The sequence below is a fragment of the Pinus tabuliformis genome, chromosome 8 (genome assembly GCF_031772625.1).
Source record: "Pinus tabuliformis cultivar Carrire ecotype Pingquan chromosome 8, CPIR1, whole genome shotgun sequence".
In the NCBI taxonomy this organism is placed as follows: domain Eukaryota; kingdom Viridiplantae; phylum Streptophyta; class Pinopsida; order Pinales; family Pinaceae; genus Pinus; species Pinus tabuliformis.
In genome coordinates this window covers 847420128-847438662 of record NC_142294.1, presented here as the reverse complement: position 1 = coordinate 847438662, position 18535 = coordinate 847420128, and the positions used below count along the sequence as shown (strand labels likewise).

Genomic DNA, 18535 nt, shown 5'->3' with positions numbered 1-18535 from the left:
AGATTGATACTCTGTCCAATTTTTGTGATCATAGACAGTTATTAGTAGCCTTAGTAAAACTAAGGTCGTGATTTTCAATGTTGCCAAGAGCTTCCTATCTGACAACCTCAGTGAGTGAGATCAAGATCGTCACAAGCTACACATATCAGGGGGTACTGATTTCAGGCCCCCACTGTAGTTTGCAGAACACTTTTCACCCCTAGTGCAATGAGGGAAACAGTTCACTCTTCTTGCCCAAGCAGAAGTGCTTTCAGCTACACTCACGGGAATTCTCATCCAAAATGCACCTCTTGGACATGACCAGCAGACCTAGTGTTCCAATATCTAGGGACCTAGCTTGAATATGTCCAACTGGGTTAAGATTGAGTGTGCAAACTCTCCTCCTACAACTTTCATTGTATGATCCACTGCAAATGAACAATCCTCAGGCCATTATCCAAGTAGAGTCTACAGCCTATCCTCCCTCATCTTGAGAGAGATTTCAGGTTGATCTTCTTCCTCCAGATTCACCTTGACTCAGCTTCAAGAAAAGGGAGAAACCAATAGTTGGCCTTCTACTAATTGAAGGAGATTGCTGCTATTAGTAGACTGATATCTGTATTGAGCACCTCCCCTCTTTCAGTTACTCTTTGGATACTCCTGGCCACATCCTACCTTCCAAGCAAGACTTAAACAAGGTGGTCAAAGAAGATATCTGCCAATGGTACATTCAGGTTTCTTTGAATTTCCCATGTGTATTAACCCATGTGTCTTAACCTAAATATGTCTTTCTACCAAGAGAAATTCATGCATTTAAGGGATGGTCCTATTGGTCCTGTTGCCTGACCTGAGTACACCTTCATTAAAATCATGACATTCAAATTCTTCTTGGTAAGCTTTGGGTTTGTTCTCACCAACTCCAAATGGAGATTGACCATCATACTCCATGCCCTGTTAATTTTTTATACCAGGTCTGATTTATTTCTCTCCACAATTGTTTTATACCCAAAAAATATTCATGCTCAAATAAATTCTGAAATTGCTAGAAAATAAATGCATTGGTATTCATAACTTGACAATAAAAATTATGCAGTGAAATTAATAGCAAAATCAACAACAAGACAACAGGAATTTTCTGCCTAACAAATCTTCCTTCACTTTTATTAAGCTGGAAAGTTTAGGACTTTAACCCACAGAGAAATACACAGAAATTACAGCAATTATTTGAACCTGGAAATGGCCAGCTAGATTTTTTACCTAGAGGAAATTCAGCCTCTGAAATCGGCCGCTTTGGATAATAACTTGACCCTTGGTTAGGTCTCAGCCTCCACCTGTAGAGCTACATCTTGGAAGAAACTCGGCCCCTCTAGTTGAAGTCTCGACGTCCTCCTCAACTCTACGCAACCAGCTGGAAATCTTTTCCTCTCCCTTCAAGTCTCGGTCTTCACAAAATCTGGGCCCCTTTATCCAAGTTTTACCTCCTAACTCAAAATTCTCAGCCTCGTCAAATTTCCTCTTCAGAAAATCCTTGTTGCACACTTTCATCTTCTCTTCAATAACTTGAGCCTCTCACTTCTTGAGAAAATCATCTTCTCAATTGCAATGTGTCTTCACCTCTCCCTTAAGATTATTTTATAATTTCATCTTGAACTAAATTCTTAACCCTAAAGCTCCAAAGTGATAGATGGCTAGGACTAATTCCTAACCCACTTAGATCAATGGTGGAGGCTAGACCTAAGCTGCTTAAATAATTGAATTATTTATGATCCGAATTGGATCATTATATTATTTGCCATTCATCTTGATGATTTCGGAATGAGAAAAAGTGCAGGAATCAGCACACAAGACCATTTTTACCTGCAAGTCCCAGTTTGGCGAATTGGGATCTGAAACCTTCTAGAAGCAATTTGAGGCATCAAACAATGATTCTTGGGAGGTAAAACTTTCATGCTTAAGTGTGCACCTTTTAGCGTTATTCTACACAGAGATATATTTCCAACAACGCAAGAATCGCCACAATCGGAGTCCATATACAAATGTTATGCCACTCGAAAGTTGACCTTCCTATTTTGACCACCATAATCCAAGAGGATGCCACGCCAACCCCCAGTATTCATGGAAAAGGGGCTATCCACATGATCATGATGAAAAAGACTCTAGTAGAGTTCATATTGTAACTCTAATTAAGAGTTGAAGAAGTCAAACTTAACCACTAGTAGGCTATTGGGTTGTGATATAACTAGGCCACTAGGGGGAAAAGGGGTTAAGGTCTATTGGAGTGCATTTTGTTCCATAGATGAGTAGAGTAGCCGAGAGTGGATAGGGAGAGATCAAACAAAGAGGGTTTGTGCACTACATCAGCCCACAGGCCACAGGGCTCACTTCTTTGTACTTGCATCCATTTTCCATTCAGTGAAACAGAACAAAGCAGTGTTACCCTCCAGTTGGATTTTCTAACAAAAGGGTTTTCCAAGTTATATATTATATTCATTTGTGGTTTGTGAGATTTATTTCATTGTTCTCTATTTTTTGCATAATTATAGTTAGCATGCATGCGCAACAAACAGTACTTAACAAATCCAGAAATCTAAGAAGAAATGAACCCTCATAGAGTAGATTTCATATTTTCTAATATATTTTAGTAGATTTGTCGTAACGAATTTACAGATCATATTAATATCAGAGCAAGTTTCTTTCGGTATATTGTGGGGAGTTGCAAGGGATCTAGATTGATTAAGCTGAAAGTCACAAAACCCCAATCATGGCCAAAAAATCTGTGAATAACCCTCATGATCCAGCAAAGGAGAGGTTTGTGTTGGAAATTGTAACTAGGTTCAGTCTTCATTTAATGTATTTGAGTCATCATGAAATGTACTTGTCAAAAGAATAAAGAAAAGAATTTTTATTATTGTAACAATAACTTATTAAAGCATGGGTTTCATGCTTGGGCCATCATTATATTAGTCAAAGTCCCCATTGTGGACTCCTAGGATTAATATTGAGTTTATAGAGTCATTGTATATTCAAAGGGACCCTTCTTGGGTTTTTGAATCATATAAAAAGGTTTACTATTGAGTCAAATATAGTTTATGTATCCTCTACACCAAGTCGGCCTAGAAGAGATCAAGTCAGCCTAAGGACACTAATTCGACCTCACTTGGAGCCTATAAATAAAAGCAAGTTGAAGTCATTTGGAGCATCTCATCTCAATCTAGTTCGATATCTCAAGAGAAGCTGGAGAAGTATGAAGTAGGACGAAGTGGGTCTAAGGAAGTTGAAGGAAGTGCAAGTTTGGGGAAGTCTAAGGAAAAGAAGAAAATTGAACTTTTGGTGCCTCTCTCTCTCTGTTTCGTGCCCTAGTTTGGGAGATCGAAGTCTTCCAAGTTTCACTGATGCCGAAAGTTGCTTGATGTCGAAAGCTGCTACCTAGTCGAAGTTGCTGGAAAGGAGGTCGAAGATCTGGGAGGCTGACCTGGTGTGGAGGGAAGGTTTGGTCTTTGTCTAGGGTGAAGAGTCTCAAAGAATACTATTGAAAGGAAGAATTTTCTTGACTGGGTTTTCCCCTCGAGGGGGGTTTTGCCCTAGCATAGTGCCTACATCTTGTGTCTCTTGTTTTTGTGATCTTCATACATACACAATATGGTAATTGCTTGATGAAAGATAAGATGATAAAGAAGTAATAGAATCCAACACACTCACAAGTAATTATCAAGAAAGGAGAATCAAACCCTAATATAATTGCTTTGATTTTCCAACATGGTATCAGAGCTAAGGTCAGGAAAAGTCAAAGATCACTTTCTTGGCATGGATTCTCCCTCTTTGATGAACTACATAAGAATGGGTATCAACACTGTTGGAAGTTGGATCAAGAAGGTCATCTACTACTTATTCAACAAGGTCAAAAGTCAAGGATTCTTGGTTGCTCTTACAGGTTCTCTTAATGATGACAATGCATGGATCATTGATAGTGGAGCATCAAGACACGTGACAGTAGAAAGTAAAAAACATCATACACTATCAAAGGAGCCATCTTCTCATGCAGTGGAATTGGGTGACAACAACAGCTATGTTGTTAGAGCCCTGGGATCAACATAGTTGAAGCTGGAAAATCGATCGAAGCTCCTCCTCAACAACATTCTATATGTTCCAGGTTTGAAAAAGAATTTGCTTTCTATTTCTTGTTTAGAAGATAAAGGGGCTAGAGTTGCTTTTGTTGATGGAAAAGTATTGGTTTGGGGAGAAGACTCTAGCATTGATAAAGCTAGGGTTATTGGAGTTCATGAACGAAGCCTTTATGGAGTTATTACACCACCTCCTCAAGCTTTGGTTCACATGGAGATCAATTCCATTGAGCTATGGCATAGGAGGTATGGCTATCTACATTATATGGTCATCCCTACTCTTAGTCAATTGGTTCATGGCATCCCCAATATGAAGTTAGATCATGAAGGTGTCTACAAGGGATGCTCTTTTGGAAAACATACAAGAAAGCCATTTCTGAATAGTGAAACTAGGTCTAAAGAGATATTAGACCTCATCCATTATGATGTGTGTGGGCCCATGTCTGACAAGACATTGCTCTACCTTCTCAAAACAAAAGATGAAGTATTTGAAAAGTTCAAGGAGTTTAGGTCCAAAGTGGAAACCCTAATCGAAAGAAAAATAAAGACTCTAAGGTCCGACAATGGTGGGTAATACACTTCTAAGGAATTAATTGCATATTGTAAAGAAGTAGAAATTAAGAGGGGGCTCATTGTTCCCTATTATCCCGAACAAAATGGAGTGGCCTAAAGGAAGAATAGGTCAATTGAAGAAGGCATTCGAACTATGCTCCTTGATCAAGACCTACCAAAATTCTTATGGGGAGAAGCAGCAATGATAGTCGTGTACATTCAAAATAGAAGTCCTCATAGAAGTCTTAATAATATAACACCTGAAGAAGTATTCACAGGAAAGAAGCCGAGTGTGGATCACTGTTAAAATTTGCAACTAGGGCAAAACTTCATGTGGTTATCTTATTCATGGCTGATAATATTTTTATTAGATTCCTCTCGTCGAGAGGTGTAGGATTGATATAAAGATCATCCGATTCCGATAAGTATTCATGGACATATGAATTTATTTTGATTATGGAATTATTATCAAGCCAACCTACAACTCATGTAGGCTCAGAAGCCCAACAGTGGCATCTATTCAAACACCAACATTGTGTATAAATACAGGAGGACTTTTCCTCATTTGGACTCACTCATCTCATCACATCTCTCTCTCTACTATGCAGAAAAGAGTCTCTTCTCTACTGCGCAGAAAAGGGTCTCTCCCTCACACATGTGAAGCCGGAAGCTGCTGAAACTGAAGCTGCAACTGCAGAAGTAAATATTGACCTGCGTGGACTAGAATATCTCCTCATCTGAACTGCGTTGTAGGTTCATCTGAACCTCCTCTGAAAGCCGCAACTTTTGGTGGTGGAATCAAGTCAATCCGACGGACGGTTTGCAAGATATCGACTGCCCTAGTTTGAAGCTGGAAGCTGCTGAAACTGAAGCTGCAACTGCAGAAGTAAAGTTTGACCTGCGTGGACTAGAAGATCTCCTCATATGAACTATGTTGTAGGTTCATCTGAATCTCCTCTGGAAGCTGCAACTTTTGGTGTTGGAATCAAGCCGATCCGACAGTGGATTTGTGAGATATCGTCTGCCCTAGTTTGATGATGAAGTCGCTAATGTTGATGCTGCTGATCTAGGGTTTGCTACTGCTGATATGAATCAGATTTATTGTACTATTTCTCTCTGCTGAATTATTGAAGATAAAAGAAGATTTGATCAAAGGGTTTCCCCACACATTGTGGGGTTTGTCCCTGGCTAGCCACCGCATCTTGTGTCTCTTGTCTTGGCTTGTTTTCTGTCGATCGTTTAATGTTCTATCTGCACTTTACTTTATGTACATGTGATTGCTAATCTGTGGAATATAACAAGGAAAAGAAGTAAACTGTTATAAACATAGAACATACCATAACTTAACATGGTATCAGAGCTGAGGTGAAGACAAAGCCCGAGCAAGAGCAAGAGCAATCACCGAAGAGAAGATTGGCAAGGCTATCCTAAAAGAACGATGGGGTCCTCAACACTCTTTCCTGCCGAAGACAAGCTCCGTGAGAAAGCTGACTATCACGGATGGAAGATGTATATCAATCTAACCCTTGAGGATCAAGGAGTGTTGGACCATGTGAGAGGCAATATTGTTGAGCCTCCATCAAATGCATTTGTTGCTGCCAGGAACAAATGGAAAAATGGTGAAGTCTAAACAAAGAAGATCATCCGAGACTCTATCGACAAGTGCTCGGTGGCCTACATCTCCGCTCTGGACACCTCCAAGGAAATCTAAGATAGACTGGTGAGTTTATTGAAAGTAAATGATGCAAATCAAGTTTTGTTTCTTAGAAATACGCTGAGGGAAATCAAGAAGGGTAAAGATGAGAGTATGCAAGCATACTTCTTAAGAATCACCGAGATCAAGAACGATCTCCTATCTATTGGGGAGACTATTACTGACAAAGAAATGGCACTCACAACTCTTGGAGGATTACCATCCGAATGGTACGTGTTCAGGACTACTCTTTTGAACAATAATGTAATTCCTGGTTTCGAGGAATTAATGACTAGATGCATTCAAGAAGAAACAAGGGTAGAAGAGCAAGAAATGCCCATGCCTAAAGGTCCTCCTACTGCCTTATCTTCTCATGCTAAGAAAATAAATAATTCCGGGACTAAATCAAAAGGAAAGGCTGGACCTAAGGATGGAAGAAAAGGACGATGTTACATCTGCGATAAAGCAGGTCACTATGCAAGGGAGTGCCCTGATAGAAAAGACTCACACCGGGACAATGATCAAAATCCCTCTGATGGCAATCAAAGGAATGACAAATTCAATAGAAAAGGTAAGATGAGAGTTGGGAATCAAGGGAGAGGAAAACAATTCAAGAAGGCTAGAAATTCCAGGTATGTCTAACACTGTTGACAATAAGCAAGTTGAATATTATCTACCAGCTACCCTATCTACCTCTGCTCCTTCAGACTCAATGGGAATTTGGCTCATTGATAGTGGTGCCTCAAGACACTTCACTAGTTACAAAGAAGTACTCCATAATCTGGTAGAGAAAGAAACTAACCTGGAAATTGTACTTGGAGATGACATGAAATACCCCGTGAAAGGTGTAGGCAATGTTTCTCTCAAATTGAATCAAGGTAATACGATCCACTTACAAGATGTATTATATGTACCTGATCTCAAAAAGAACCTGCTATCCATCTCGGCAATGGAAGACAAAGGCTGCAAGGTAACCTTCAGAGGATTTGAGTTGATTCTTTATATCAAGTCGGTGGAAGTCTGCTAGGTGTCATGTCTTGTGACACAACTCTTCAGTCCGAACTTTGGCATCAGAGGTTTGCCCACCTTCATTACAAAGCTCTACCCGATGTAAGACAGATGGTAACAGGGATGCCCGAGTTCTGAGTAGAGAAAGAAGGAGTATGTCCAGGATGTGTTGAAGGAAAAGCTCAAAAGGGGACCATACCCGTCAAGCCAAAGAAAGACCTCCGATATATTACAGTTGGTTCACTCAGGCATACCTGAGGCTGGCATTAAGAGGGAGACTACTACTCCACATACTCCTGAGCAGAATGGTGTGGCGGAAAGGAAGAACTATACGATTGTGGAAGCTGACGAGAGACTTCTGAAGTTTCTATGGGTAGATAATGTAACAATCCCTGATGTGGAGGAACCCATGGACCCTATTTATCCACCTGAGCCTTCCTCTTCTAGGAAGATGCCTTCATGGCTTAGGGGGGTACTCAATGATGCTGAAGGACATGCTGCACCCTAAGGAACCTTCTGTGAAAGTAAGAAACCTAACAGGTATCAGGGATACCTGACCAGTATGAGCACAATCATACAAAATGAGCCTTCATCATTCTCAGATGCCGTCAAGCATCAAGTATGGAAGGATGCTATGACCATTTTGGAGAATGATGTCTGGGAAGTAGTTCCCAGACCCCAAGACAAGACAATTGTTACTTCAAAATGGCCTTACAAGATAAAGCTGCAGCAGATGGAAGTACGGAATAGTATAAGGCTTGTTTTGTTGCTCGTCGTTTCTCCTAGAAGGAAGGTATAGACTATGATGTGATATTTGCCCCTGTTGCCAGATATACGACCATCCGCTCGATCATAGCCCTTGTGGCTTCACAAGGATGGAACCTACATTAGATGGATATCAAGACCGCGTTCTTGCACGGTTCGATCAAAGAAGAGGTCTAAGTGGAGCAGCCCGAAGGATTTGAGATTTATGATCGAAAATTTCATGTATGTAGGTTGAAGAAGGCTCTCTATGGGCTGAAGCAAGCACCCCGAGCATGGTATGAGAGGATCAATAGCTACTTGATGAAGCTGGGATTCACTAGGAGTGAAGCCGATCCTAACCTTTACTTTAAGGTTGTAGATGACAAGCCTCTCACACTGGTGTTGTATGTGGATGACCTCTTTCTAACAGGTGCATACCCTCTCATTCACAAATGTAAGAGGGAGTTGGCTTCTGAATTTGAAATGAAGGACCAAGGACTTGAAGTGTGGCAGAAGCCAAGGGAAATTTTCCTATCTCGAGGAAAATATGTGGTAAAGATATTGGAAAGATTCAGTATGATGAACTGCAAGCCTGTGACTACCTCGAGAATCTTAACTTTTAGAAGTTATATGGTAGTGATGTCAGACCAGATTTGGGAAATGCCTCTGAGTTTCATAAACTCATTCGCATTGATGTTCTTGGTGAACCTCCATCCGAACATATGTTTTGCAGTTAGCATTGTGAGCTCATATTTGGTTGAGCCTCACTAGATTGATGCCAAGAATCGTTTAAGATATCTTCGTGGCACAATTTCTAATAGGTTAAGATACACTACCAGAGATGTGAGACTACTTGGATATAGTGATGTTGATTGGGCAGGCAGTGTGGTGGACCGTAAGAGCACTTCTGGGTGTTGTTTCACCTTGGAATCTGCTTTGATATCCTAGATGAGCAGGAAGCAGAAGTCGGTGGCTTTGAGCACCACCGAAGCAAAATATATTGTTGCTAGCATGGCCTCCTGTGAGGCAGTCTGGTTGTGAAAGCTCTTCAGTAAGCTGTTTGGATTTACATTGGATACCACTGTGATTCTCTATAACAACCAGAGGTGAGATTCGATTATTGAGGAATCCTGTATTCGTCGATTGCTCCAGCAGATAGACATCATCTGGGATATGGTAAGTCGATGAGCAAGGAAGCTCCATCGCATTAAGATGATGTACAAGTCGATACACCTTGTCAAAGCCCCGAGGAAAGATCTAATCTGTGATTTTCTCAAACGACTTGGAGTCATCAAGAAACCCTTGTACAAGGGTCCTGCATGTTGCATACATTAAGCTGTGGGAGCTCTGAGGGCTTGCGGTTCTTACTGGAGCAACATACGACCACAGGGTGACTCACCTTCCCCTGGTGGTGTGCACTGGAACAAGATGATTCACTCTCTTGTGGGACAAGATGATTCGCTCTCTTGTGGAACAGGATGATTCGCTCTCCTGTGTAGCAGGATGATTAGTTCTCCTATGAGGCCTGGATTGATGTGTTCTCCATGGCGATTGTAGCAGGATTGATGTGTTCTCCTGTGAGGCCTGGATTAATGTGTTCTCCATGGCGGCCTGGATTGATGTGTTCTCCATGGCGATTGTAGCAGGATTGATGTGTTCTCCTGTGAGGACAGGATTGACTAGTTCTCTTGTCAAGTCATCCTACCCATGCAATCTGGGACTCATGGGAAGTACCTCTCATCTGATCAATGAGCATGGAAATGAAGTTAGGGACCATAGTAGTACCGATGGACGCATCGTTGTATCTACTGTACTCCCTACGCTAGGATGACCTCCACTGATTTGGGATCAATGATACTGGTTTGGGACCAGTGGTAGGAGTTGTACCATACAATGACACTGACATCGGGTCAGTTGAGACTGGTCTGGGACCAGTGGTACATACTCTGAGACTGACTTCGTGTCAGTGCAGTACTGGTCTGGGACCAGTGAGAGTGGTACATACTATGACGCTGAATTCGGATCGATTGAGACTGGTCTGGGACCAATGGCAGGAGTGGTACTTTCTATGACGCTGACTTCAGGTCGGTTGAGACTGGTCTAGGACCAATGCTACGCACTCTGAGACTGACTTTGAGTCAGTGGAGGATGATACTGGTCAGGGACCAATGGAGTCGTACTCACTATGATGCTGACTTCGAGTTGGTTGAGATTGGTCTGGGACCGGTGGTACATACTCTAAGACTGACTTTGAGTCAGTATGATACATACTCGATCATTTCTTCTTCTTCATAATTCGGACAAAAGCAGAGCAGAACAAAACAATGCAAGAGCAGAGCAAAACAATACAGATCAGTACAGGGCAGAACAAGACAAAGCAGAACAGGCAGTATAGAGCATAGGAGGGCAAGGGATAGTCTGTACAGGACAGTGCATTTGATGGATGAATAGTAACGACCGATAGACAGATTGCAGATGAAGTTCTCCCTAGTTGAGAGGGAGTGTTAAAATTTGCAACTAGGGCAAAACTTCATGTGGGTCATCTTATTCATGGCTGATAATATTTTTATTAGATTCCTCTCGTCGAGAGGTGTAGGATTGATATAAATATCATCCGATTCCGATAAGTATTCATGGAGATATGAATTTATTTTGATTATGGAATTATTATCAAGCCGACCTACAACTCATGTAGGCTCAGAAGCCCAACAATTGCATCTATTCAAACACCAACATTGTGTATAAATACAGGAGGACTTTTCCTCATTTGGACTCACTCATCTCATCACATCTCTCTCTCTACTGTGCAAAAAAGAGTCTCTTCTCTACTGCGCAGAAAAAGGTCTCTCCGTCACACATGTGAAGCCGGAAGCTGCTGAAACTGAAGGTGCAACTGCAGAAGTAAAGATTGACCTGCGTGGACTAGAAGATCTCTTCATCTGAACTGCGTTGTAGGTTCATCTGAACCTCCTTTGAAAGCCACAACTTTTGGTGATGGAATCAAGTCAATCCGACAGACGGTTTGTAAGATATCGACTACCCTAGTTTGAAGCCGGAAGCTGCTGAAACTGAAGCTGCAACTGCAGAAATAAAGTTTGACCTGCGTGGACTAGAAGATCTCCTCATATGAACTGTGTTGTAGGTTCATCTGAACCTCCTCTGGAAGCTGCAACTTTTGGTGGTGGAATCAAGCCGATCCGACAGTCGGTTTGTGAGATATCGTCTGCTCTAATTTGATGATGAAGCCGCTAATGCTGATGTTGTTGATCTAGGGTTTGCTACTGCTGATATGAATCAGATTTATTGTACTATTTCTCTCTGTTGAATTATTGAAGATAAAAGAAGATTTGATCAAAGGGTTTCCCCACACATTGTGGGGTTTGTCCCTGGCTAGCCGCCACATCTTGTGTCTCTTGTCTTGGCTTGTTTTCTGTTGATCGCTTAATGTTCTATCTGCACTTTACTTTATGTACATGTGATTGCTAATCTGTGGAATATAACAAGGAAAAGAAGTAAACTGTTATAAGCATAGAACATACCATAACTTAATAATCACCTCCGAATCTTTGGAAGTCCAGCATACATACATGTTCCGAAAGACGAGCGAAGGAAGTTGGATTCTACAAGTATCAAGGGAATATTCGTTGGATATAGTCTCTCTTCAAAAGCATATAGAATCTACATCAAGGAAGGAAGATATATTGGAGAAAGCAGGGATGTCATATTTGATGAAAATCAAGCATACAAGAAACCAAAAAGATATTCCTATTGATTATGATGACGAAGAAGTTCCCATATTGGAAGAAGAAGTTCATCATGAATACTCTACTACAAATCTCAAAGAAGAAGGACCAAGTGAGCCTATTCAATCGGTGGTCATCCCAACCACAAGGAAAAGGCCAAATTGGTTAAAAGCTACATTAGAAGATGTTTAAGGACATGAAGCTGCGAAAGGAACCTTCAATGAAAGAAAGAGACCGAAGAGATATTCTGGTTATGCCGCATATATGAGGCAACTAATTGAAGTCGAACCATATACATTCAAGGAAGTTGCGCATCAAGAGGTTCGGAAGAAAGCAAAGCAGGAAAAATATCAATCCATCATGAAGAATGGGGTTTGGGAAATCATTCCTAGACCTAGTGACAAATCGGTTGTCACATCCAAATGGATCTATAAGATCAAACATGTTGTTGATGGAAGTATAGACAAGTACAAAGCAAGATTCGTTGCAAGGGGTTTCTCTCAAAAGGAAGGCATTGATTATGAAGAAACCTTTGCACCCACAGCAAGGTACACTACCATTAGATCGTTGGTTTCATTAGCTGCTACAATGGGGTGGAATATCCATCAAATGGATGTGAAGACCGCATTTCTGAATGGGACCATTGATGAGGAAGTGTACATCGAACAACCCAAAGGCTTTGAAGTTAATAGCAGGGACTCTCATGTTTGCAGACTTAAGAAGGCCCTATATGGTTTGAAGCAAGCACCTAGGGCATGGTATGCAAGGATGGATGCATATCTACTTAGAATTGGGTTCGTGAAGACTTTTTCTGACCTGAATCTCTACATCAAGGTCATGAATGATGAGCCCATCATTATTCTACTATATGTGGATGATCGATTCATCACAGGTGTGGAGCGAAGAATTCAAGAAGATGTTGGCAACTGAATTTGAAATGAAGGATCTAGGACTGATGCACTATTACCTGGGTCTAGCAGCATGGCAGAGACCTAGAGAGATATATTTCTATAATTAAGAAACTCAAAGGACATATTATGTTGATTTCATCTAGTGTGAATTATGCCTTCCTGCATCCTTTCAGAGAAGGAGATCCTTTTCCTCTTGATCATGCTTCTCAATATAGAAGTAATGATCCATGTTACCTGCAACCATATGACATGACATTATAATATTAAATACAAGCATACATACCTCATTTTACCTTTAGGTCATCTAGGCTTCTTCCAGCAGCTTCCTTGATTGAAAAGATCTTCAATCCCTTGATCTGCTTCATTTCTCATGTCATCATACCATCATCTCATGAATTCCATAAGTTGGATTTCCTGATGAAACACTTGCTTCCTCTCTAGATTAGTGAACCCTCTGATGAGGATTCCTTCAGAGAATCTTGAGGATCTTGCATATCCCCATCTGGAAAATGTTTCCTTTTTGACTTGATGTATGATGAGCCTTGTCTTGGATGACTTCTTCCTTTCTTGCAATGTCCAATGAGGTTCCCAAGAGTTATATCCTTCATGTTTGACTGCCATGGATTTTGTCCTTCATGATTCCCATGGTGATGTCACGAGCTCTTGTTTCTAATGTTTCCATGATGCCACAATGCATCTTATTATCATGGTCATATCTATAACAAAAGATTTAGGAACTTATGATAGGACCCTTTTGTGAGGGATACCATCTCAATCATAGTAGAGGTTTGTTACTCCCTCTTTCCTTGGCCCTTTTCTTCAGCTTCCTCCATCTTTCCAGTGATATGAGCTTCTTTCCATAATCTTTCCATAGCATTGAATCTTAGCTATACTATTCTGTCTTGTTTGAGGACCAAACTTCCCTTTCCTTTCTGCACATGTTTGAGTCCTTTAACCTTCAACACTTTTGCCCACAACTTGTCCTTTTTCCATCTTGCATAGATACCACAAGTTGTTAAATTAGGTAACTTCCTTGTCCCAAAGACACTTGTCACCTTGCTCATTAAGAACATAGATGATTATCTTCTTATCATCTTTCTCAGATCTCCCAATTGAGATCTTATGAAGATATCCCTTCATTCTTTGATACCTTCAATCAGGTCCAAGTGATATGACCTTCTTCACTTCATTTCAGAGAGTATATCTTCTAGCATTTCATATATCTCTTTTATGTCTCCTTTCTTGCTACATAGGGATGAGGGGACCTTAAGAGCTCCCTCGCATGAATTCAAAGGAGACCTTTTTTGTTGATATGTTCACTAACTTCTCTTATCTATGAGGATTATGACAATCGTCCTTATTCCATGCAAGGACCTTTGATGACCCATCCAACCTATAGATCTCTTTACAATCATGAAGTCATTTTACCAAATTGGTTAATGAAAATACATACTTGACATGTGAAGATAAAATCTTCACCTTGATCATGTTGAAGATGCATTGATGCTTCCTCCGGGTGATCTTCAAGTTGATGTGATTTTATTGTAGATCCTTGCTTGAGTTGAACAACTGAAATCCTTTTTCAAAGATCTCCTTTGTGACCTGATTTTCATTGTCCAACACCAAGCACCGAAACTGTGTCAAACTATGAGTTATTGAGATCACTGTGGTATGACAGAGATTGTAATGACACCAAATTTGTGGCTAGCACCATGGTTATTTCAAGACTGAATAGAGAGACTAAATTAGCACCGAGACTGTGAGAGGTACTGCGTTTTCTTCTTTTGACTGTGTTCCGAGTTCAAACTGTGGGAGAATGTGATCATACCCGAATTGTAGGTCTATAATCACCATCCGAAGATTTCAGGAGTCCAAATCTGTGCCTGAGGTAAACTATCCAAGAAATTTAGATAATGATCCAAATCAATCTTACTGTAGGATTTAAATTGTCTTGTTGTTGTAGATTGTCTCCTTCAATCTTTGATGTAGGTTTTGAAACACAAAACCCTTCAACTTGCTTTGATGCCCTTCCTAGAACTTGATCCTTGAATGTCTCTTTGTTGCCCTTCCTTTGACTGTTGGAATTTCTAAGTCTAACTGTTAGAAATCCTCCATGTACTTTCTGATTTATTTCTACCTACTTGTTCTGTTTAATTAACAAGTTATTTACCATGTAAATACTGAAAATAAATACAAGTACATGAAGGATTTCTAACAGTTAGACCTGCAAATTCCAACATGGTATCAGAGCAAGGTTGCAGATCATAGGAGAACTGAGGGCATCAGCCGAGCAGAGCAGCAGCAGCAGAAATAGTTGTCCCGAGTGACAGAAGTTGTTCCTAGCAGAGAAGCAGCAAGAAGCAGCAAGGAAGGGGTGACGCAGTGCCTGCGTCATCAAGTTTGAGCCGGGAGGAGGATCAGCGCAATGGCAGAAGGGAACAAACATGACCTATGCAGTGCCCTATCATCTTTCTCAGTCATGAAGGATTGACGCCCGTGGCCAGGAGGTGCGGATTTTGCTGGTGCCGGGATTGGGCAGAGCCTAGAAGCTCTAACCTTCAGTTTGCTGAGGCATAGGAGGTTGTGGGTAAGTTGCGAGTGAAGCTAGTCGGGTATTGTGGTCAGAACAATACCTAACAGGGCAAGACCAAGGAGGAGGGAGTTGTTGCCGAAGATTTCTAGCCAAGAAATCTAGATCAATGGTGCAGTTGCACTAACGATCGAAGTGGGGGCATCTCGACATTGGCAAAGGGGTTTCTAGGAGGAAAATCGAGGCTCAAAAGGAGTCACACCGAGAACTTCCAAAAGGGAAGTAGAGGAGCAGCGAAATGGTAGTGAACGGGGTAAGAGACCAGGACAGACTAGACGGAGCCTCAAACTTCGTAGTCTGGAAGGCCAGAATCTTGTCCGTTCTAGACAGGAATCATCTCAAGCACTTCGCCTTGAAGACGATAGCAATCCCAGTTGACCTAGTTGAGAACGATAAGTACGAGGAGGCAATGGCGAGGGCCAAGAGCATCATCCTTGACGGGGTCAAGGACCATGTAGTACCACATATTGCCGAAAAGGAAATAGCAAATGCAATGTGGGAGGCCCTGACGAAATTGTATCAGCATACTTCCGTGCAGAGGAAGATGATACTAGAAAATCAGCGGCGGTCATACCAAATGCAGAAGGGAGAACAGATCGACACCTTCCTCGGTCGATTGAAGGAGATCCATGATCAGCTGACTTCCATAGGGGCCACGCCGGATCAAGAATTGATGGTGAGGACAGCCCTGAACGCAGTCTCAGAAGACTGGGAGGTGTTTGTCCAAAGCATACTGGGCAGGTTGACCCTTCCAGATTGAGAGGAACTGTGGGTGGCTCTTCGCCAAGAAGAGATCAGAAGGCTGACCAAGGCGAGAAGCAGGGGAAAGGGGGTCAGAATCAAGGAGGAGGAAGAGGAGGATGCTGCCCTAGCATCTGAGGGAAAGCAGGAGAAACGGAAGAAGAAGGACCTCTCCAAGGTCAAATGCTTCCACTATGGGGAACTGGGTCACTATGCGAGCCAGTGTCCGAGGAAGAAGAGCAAGGGAGAGGCTTCCAAGACCAAGGCTGCGCCAGCAAGGGCGGAGAAGGAAGTGGAGACAGATGATGACTGTGCCATGAGTGCTCACACGCCACTTGAGAGGAAGTGGGGAGACATCGAGCTATAGTCAAATGGACTACAGGTGATGAGGGGCAGGATCCTCGAGGTACTCAGCCTCTTGGATTATACCTTGCTACGAGAGCCTCAAAGAGGAGTAGCAGCACTGGCAGATGTCAGTAGAGACGGATGCGAATGGAGCGACAGAGGGAGCTATAGTGCAGGATTCCCAGGACAGCGTGAGGCAGCAGTGTGAGATGCATGGAGTTGTTGCAGCAGCGCAGAGGTCAGGGAAGGGGCACTTGTCAGCGACAGAGGGAGTTTCAGCATCATGGGTGTCTCTAACCTGACAGAGATTTCAGAGTTGGGAGATCAGTTACTTACTTCTTAGTAACTGAGTTGCAGTGCAACAGTTAGCAGTGGCAGTGTTATGGGCAACATGATGAGAGGGGCTGCCATACGAATGCAGCAGTGGTAAGGCCATGGGTAGCAGTACATGATGCAGCAGTACAGAGAATGTTGGGCAGCAAGCCTAGCATCAGCACCAGGACCGATGTCAGATGATTAGGGTGATGCCCAGTGAAGAGCATTACTAGAGCACAGTCCTCACTAAGAGGGAGTGTTGATTTGGGGTAGCATCAGATGTGCTCTAACCACGAAAATTGGGGGAGAGGCTAAAGCACATGAGATCTCCAATACTCAAAAATGGTTTGGGCAGATTCTAAACATTTTGGGAGATATTAAAATAATTAATATTTTTAATGGAGTCCCTAAGTCTAAACTTAGGGAAAATAAAATATTAATGTGAATTAATATAAAACTGTGTTAGAAGGGTCCAAAAGTCATGGATCAAGCCAGAGTTAATCTTAGCCGTTGATCAAGAATTCGATTTTCTGGGGCAGGGCTTGCTGAGGAAATCGAAGGAGTGATCAGAGTTGCAGCTGAGGGGTAGTGAATACAGAAGTAGAGAGGCAGAGAGGGTACTAGGAGCATCAACGCAGAAGCCGGGAGAGAGGGACGCAAAGCTAGCTAGAGGCCACGCAGAGCTAGTCAGGGCCCACACAGAGGCAGCCAAGAGCTGCGCAGTGCCAGAGAGAGCCAGCGTGGGTGACGCAGAGGCTCTAGAGGCTGACACAGTGCCTCTAGAGGCTGACGCAGGGTGAGTTGGGGTGACGCTAGGCCAAAGAGGCTGACACAGTCCCTACAGGCAGACGTTGGAGAATTCATGGGGCAGATTAGAGCTGAGAGTTGTGGGATTGTTCATCCAAGGTTTTAGCCAGAATATTTGTCTCTGACTGAGAGGTACTACTGCCGAGATCATTCTCTGTTGGGTGAGCTGGTTTGGCACCCAAATTGTATTCTGAAACTGCTTAATAATAAAACCCTCAGATAGTTGCACCGGTTTTCCTACATTGGGTTTTTCCGGGGACATTGGTCCAAAAATAACGGTGTCACTTGTGTGCTTGTTTTTTTTCCTTCAGTTGATGATCTGTAATGTGTTGAGCATGTACTTGTATTTATTTTCAGTATTTACATGGTAAATAACTTGTTAATTAAATAGAACAAGTAGGCAGAAATAAATCAGAAAGTACATGAAGGATTTCTAACAGTTAGACTTAGAAATTCCAACATTGACTTCAACACCTTACCTCCGATAACTATTTGTGAGGTGTTTTTAATTTTTCTTATTAGCACAATCTTTAACATTACAATGTATCTTCTTAGTTCATCAAATAGCTACCAAAACAAAGAGACAGGAACACAAAATGTTGGCTTTCTGCCAAGGCCAAAACCTCTCACTCTTTGAGAGGAAAACCCACACAAAATTCTTCTTATAGAGATTCCAATTGATGAGTACCAAGACCATGACCCATGACCTATTGGGCCACTCCAAGACCAAGACACCAATCCTCTTCTTTGTCACTGTTGAAATCATAATCATTGCTGCAACACTAAGGCCATCTTTACTGCATCACCGAGATCTTCATTACTGTTGTAACACCAAGGCCATCACTACTGCACCACTGAGATCTTTACTTCTGCTGCAGACCACTGAGATCTTTACTTTTGCTACAACATCAAAGCCATCACTATTGCACCACTGAGATCTTTACTTCTGTTGCAACATCAAAGCCATCACTATTGCTCTACAGAGA

At 42.0% G+C, this 18535-nt stretch overlaps 1 protein-coding gene across 4 annotated transcripts in view; it reads right to left on the bottom strand.

Annotated features, from left to right (window-relative positions):
* Positions 1-18535, bottom strand: part of CDC48B (cell division cycle 48B) — a 287793-nt gene that overhangs the window by 141804 nt on the left and 127454 nt on the right. The gene's annotated exons all lie outside the window — the stretch shown is intronic.